Source organism: Cololabis saira, chromosome 11, assembly GCF_033807715.1.
Source record: "Cololabis saira isolate AMF1-May2022 chromosome 11, fColSai1.1, whole genome shotgun sequence".
NCBI lineage: Eukaryota > Metazoa > Chordata > Actinopteri > Beloniformes > Belonidae > Cololabis > Cololabis saira.
The window spans coordinates 15,556,228-15,562,184 of record NC_084597.1 but is presented as its reverse complement, the minus strand read 5'-3'; positions in this window follow the sequence as shown (position 1 = coordinate 15,562,184).

Below are 5,957 nucleotides of genomic sequence, written 5' to 3'. Positions count from 1 at the left end.
CTGGCGAAAAATGTGATATTTAATGGTTTGCATTAATGGGTGTGGTAAAATGGCTCAACAGCGCCCCCTTGAAAACTTTGTGCCTCAAGCCCCACGATACGGTTTGACGTACATGCACGAAAATCGCTACACACCTGTATCATGTCACAACTTAAAGAAAAGTCTCTTGGAGTCATGCCCGAAACCGAACAGGATGTCGGCCATTTTCAATTAATCGTGTCACTTTGGCCTAATTTATGCCATTCCTTCGGCAGTTAATACGGCCCGAACCGTAACGTGCACCCAGGTGTGTTATACATCAAAATGTGCGTCTCCATTTTCCGACACCACGCATTACTTTTCTCTTTCAAAAGCATTACCGTGGCGACGCTAGACGGCAAAAAGCGCGCCCACCCTTCATCTGATTGGTTCAGACAGAAAAAACTTTGCGCCTCAAGCCCCATAATACGGTTTGACGTACATGAACAAAAATCGGTACACACCTGTATCATGTCGCAACTTAAAGAAAAGCCAGGCCTGTCGATACATTTGATATTTCATGGTTTGCATTAATGGCTCAACGGCTCAACAGCGCCCACTAGAATACTTTTCTCTGCCATAACTTTTGAATGGTTTGACATAAAGAGTTGTGGGTGGTGTCATGGGACTCGGTATAGAGTCCTTGACCATAATTGGCGAAAATTAGCCCCGCCCCTTCTTCTGATTGGTTGTCCCGATTTTCTGCTATGACTTTTGAATGGTTTGACATAGAGAGTCGTGGGTGGTGTCATCAGATTCTGTATGGAGTCCTTGACCTTCATTGGCCTGAATTAGCCCCGCCCCTTCTTCTGATTGGTTGTCCCTTTTTTCTGCTATAACTTTTGAATGGTTTGACATAGGAAGTCGTGGGTGGTGTCATTTCTGATATGCTTATGGGGGCGGTGGCCATGAGTGCGAGGGCCCGTTCATCGCTGCTTGCAGCTTTAATTGTTATTTATATTTTGTCATATTTGAATAAAAAGTAGAAAACGATAAATGCCTTTCCTTTACTATTTCAGCATAAACAAGCTATTACATTTCTTACCTTCTTACATGCTAAATGAATAATGACAACGAATGTGGTATAACACTTTGTTTTATTTAAAAAAAATACAAAATAGAACAATCATAAGTACTATTTTCATACAAGTATCTATAGTTTTGATAGCTCTGGGTGTCAAACAATCTGTATTTACACAAGAAAAGCCGTGTCCAGGGACGGCTGACAGATCAGGCTTTGCATGAGGTGTCACTGTGAGCTGTGGCCATCTAGTCCTTGGGCAGTGATTTACCTTTAGGGGGAATATCATATTTAGACATCTGACAACAATTACTGAATTTCAAAGACACAATGAATGACAACAATTCAACTATGTTTCCATTTCACACAATAACAAACATTCATGACAGTTTTCTAAGTGGTTTATCCTTGGCTTTGTTTAGATAACTACAGGTGCATCTCAAAAAATTAGAATATCATGGAAAAGTTCAATATTTTTGTAATATATTTTAGAAAGTACAGAAAACAAAAACATATAAATATTTTCATGGTGTCTGAAAATATGTATACATATTTTATTTATTTTTCATTTCCTGAAATATCTTACAAAAAAATATTGAACTTTTCCACAATATTTTAATTTTTGGATATGCACCTGTATTTTAGATCATAAGTTATGATATGGATTTTTCAAATTTCCTTTTCCACATAAGTATGGTAGCACTTCATGATCAAGTTACAATACTGTAAGAAAACTCACCTAGCCCTCTACTGAGTTGACTCTGCAAAAGCTCCTGCGTTGATGGGGCAGGGAAACTTGACAGAACCCCATGTTGACGCGGATCGTCAGGCCTCTTTCTTGCGGTCCGTGGCAGACCCCCAGTAGCAGACAACCTGCGCCGCAGAATCGCACTTTGGCTTTCTTTTTTTAGCCTTTTTAGCAGGGCGAGCCGTTACAAGTAACGCTGGAGGTGGTATTTTTGGCTGAGTTTTCTCTGCCATTCTTCAGCAAACGTGACTCGAGTGTGTGAAGTTTTCCGGCAAGATTTTTGACGTGACGATTGCGTGCATGGGACAGAGGGGGGCGTGGGCGGGACTTAAAATTAAGGCATCTGGTTGGTTCTTTCCCCCCTGCCAATCCTCTGGTCCTCTGACCAATCCGTGCCATTCAGTGCGCAAAAAACAGATTGGTCCGAGTTTTTACAGGATTAAAGCTGTCAGAGAGGTCAGATTTTTTTCTTTACTTTTTCTGAACACATTATTCACTAGCTACTCTCAGGATGGAAGGACCACTTCATCCAGTATAACAATACATGTTTTTGAATACGATTACAGACTATACCTTTAAATCTGTATTTGGTGTTGGTAAATCATAGATGCATAAATGTATTTATTATGTTCATAGATTTGAGAGAAATAACACTTGTGAATGCAATAATAAAGCATTCAGTTCATGATTGTTCTGTGTAAAACAACATGGTCTAGGGTTTTTGTTGGGATTTAGTTTTATTCCAGTTCATTCTTGTGTTTGACTTGTTTCCTCTTTTATTTTGAAAGTCTGGTTCCTCGTGCGCAGTACTTTAGTAGTCTTTAGTACTATGAAACATCACCATCTGCAAGCGAAGTACTGCCCCAGTTTTCAAGTCTGGTCCCAGGTGTGTATTTGATTGTCTGTCCCAGAATGCATTTCCCACAAACAAATGACAGTAATAGAGGAGCAGAGAGGAATAAATATGAAGTTATAACTTCATTTTTGTTTATCTTTAGACATTTTCATGTGAAAATATAGTCATTAAAACTTTATACTTGTGGTAAATTTATAAAGAGAGCCTACTTTTAAAATGTTTCAAGTGTTTCGGAGTTTTTGGGGGATTTCTTCTGTCGAATTTCATAACAGTTCTCGGAAAGATTTGTGCACAAATACTTCCCTTATCTCCGGCATCTTGGGTCCTACAACTCCTTCCTTGACACATTCAAGCTCTTTGGCTTTTATATTTGTATATATATATATATATATATATATATATATATATATATATATATATATATATATATATATATATATATATATATATATATAAAAGTGAAAGTGAGCCAGCATCACTGCAACATCCGAATGTAAGCCTATATATTTCTATCATAGCTCTTGAGTTTTATCACTCTTGCATCCTCCATTATCCTGCAAACAAGATAAAACTCTCTGTTGTGCCAAGCACAGCATGTTACCTCCTTCAAATGGGCACTCTTTCAGGTACTGCACCTTGCTTAAAATTCTTTCATGCTGTCCCTCCATGACCCCCTGGTCTCCTTGATGTCTTTTTAGTGTGAAAAAACATTTTAAGACAAAAACCCTTTTTTTTCAAATGCCAGTAATTATGCATACTACCATCATGTTTTGTCTAAGACATTTGCTTTAGGGTGCTTAAAGAGAACTTGCCAGGTCTTAGTTCAGTGTTGGCCGGTTTTCTAACCTGCTCAGAGCCCTTGAACAAGGAGAAAAAAAAGTGGGATGAATGTTCACTCCTCAATTTAAAAATTGAATTCACTTTAACATTTGCCAGACCATAATCCCATGTTTCAGTCATCCCCGTATGATCTTGAAGTAAAGCAGACTGAGGATGAAACGTTGCCCTTTTCAAATGTTTGGACAGCAGCTCAGAGCTGATAGATATTTGATCCTCATCTCTTATTTTTTTCTTTTTCAGTTCTCCCTGCTTCAGTGCCTACACACCTTTTGCTGGATTCCTGGTGTTGTACGGAGCTGCATGAGAGGTCAAGGCAGAGCATCCTGTCTCAGCACGACTCTATAGGAGACGTGTCTGATTTAACTTCACAAGTGGGTCTTGGATGTGCTGATCTTGTGTAATGGATACAAAACATTTTTGGAAAGCTACCTGGCACAGATTAACCATCAGATCCTTTAATATAGGGTGATATATATATAGAAGGTTTAATAACAGCTATCCCAAGGAAGGCATTATAATGATCCAAAATGTCATCAATAATTTGGTGATTTGAATCTGGGTCCACTTTATTTGCCCATCTGTACCAGAAAATATTAATCGTTTTTGACTTTGCCTTACTCAACTCATTATGCATTTCCCTTTTTTTTCTTTATTCCCCCCTCCCAGATTGGATGGGGTTGGAATCACATTTAAGTCTAAGCTTTGGCTGGCTGGACTGTACTTGGATGATGAGATTTAGTTTAAAGGTGACCTATTATGGCATTTAATGTATATTTTAAACAGGCCTTGAATGTCTTAAAAACAATCTAAAGCTTGTTTTTTCTACATAAATCATAAATCCAGCCTATGGGCCCTGTCACTAGTTTTACCGCTTCTAACCTCTTTTTCTGCGCCTCATTTTTAGGGAAGGGGGGGGGTATGATAATGAGGCTCTGTGCTGATTGGCTCCCTGAATGACGTGTAGCAGGGGAGGAGCATAAACCTCGCTCCGCCAGAGCAGCCCGAGCCTGTAAATAAATCCCAACACTGAATTTTCACAAATGGAAACTTTATTGTTAAAAAAATAAAATATGAGTTGTATATAAATAACATTTATGCACTATTTAAGCCGGATCTAACCGGCGGATGCTGAACGCTGGCCCCGGAGCCACACCGGGCGCCCGGGAGCAGCGCTGCTAGAGCAGCGCGCATCACCGCGGCTTTAACGGGGAAATCTGACCGGTTCCGACCGGCCGGGACCGCAGGAACCGGCCTGGACTGGTAGCAGGGACTCCCGGGGACCGACCAGCGGAATTTCAGCCGGATCTGCCCGGCGGATGCTGCGCGACGGGCGCCGCAACGCCAGGGCGGGCGCACAGATCCGCTCCGCGGCGCATCCGCGGCGCATCCGCGGCGCATCCGCGGCGCATCGCCCGTTACCGGGGATCAAACCGACAGATTTGCCTGAAAATCTCGGAGGGTGAAGCTGGTCCGACCTGGGACAGACCCCCGAGGACCCAGCTCCCAAACCAGCCGGGAACCTGGATGATTTAACCCGGATCCGCTCCGCCGCGGCGCCACGTCCGACTGGCTGAAGGATGGAGCGCTCCAGCAGCGGAGAGAGCTGGTTGTGGGCGTGGTTTCAGCAGCGGAGGCTGAACCTATGGAAATCTGCTCCTGTCGTTACGTAACGACAGGAGCAGATTCTAATCGGCTCAAAAAAAACCACGTGACACTGGGGGACTCTGTCCGGTGGGGGTCAGAGAGCTTGCAGAAATTCATGGTATTTTGTCTCCCCTGTGCTGGCAGGGTGAGGGGAGACCACTTTATATATGTTAAAACAAGAAAAAACCTGTTTTTCATAATAGGTCCCCTTTAATGTTTTTTTTTTCCTTTTTTCTATTTTGGAAGTCATTTCAAATTCCTGGGCTTTAGTGATGCATGACAGTTACACCTCTTCAATGTATCCTTTTATCGCCTTCCAACTTTCTAGTTGCTGATCATGAAGATGTGCTTTCCTAACCATTCCTACGTAACTCTAGTGATGTTACAATTAGTTTACATTCACATTCTAGTCAATGCACAGTGATATTTTGGCTATGCCTAAGCCTAAGGCTAAGCTTTCTTTCTTTCTTTCTTTCTTTCTTTCTTTCTTTCTTTCTTTCTTTCTTTCTTTCTTTCTTTCTTTCTTTCTTTCTTTCTTTCTTTCTTTCTTTCTTTCTTTCTTTCTTTCTTTCTTTCTTTCTTTCTTTCTTTCTTTCTTTCTTTCTTTCTAACATTATAGAAATGTGGCTTACCTACGTAACAGGAGGAACCTAGCATTTTTTCTGTTACCAGTAATGAGTAATTTATTAGATGTAACTTTGCATGTTGGCTGTACAGTTGGACCCTGAGCTGTAATCTCCACAGTATCCTAACATGCACCTCTCCTCCAGAAATGTAACTATGTGTCAGCCTCATGTTAACTGCAACAAATGTTACTGGGTCAGTGTCAA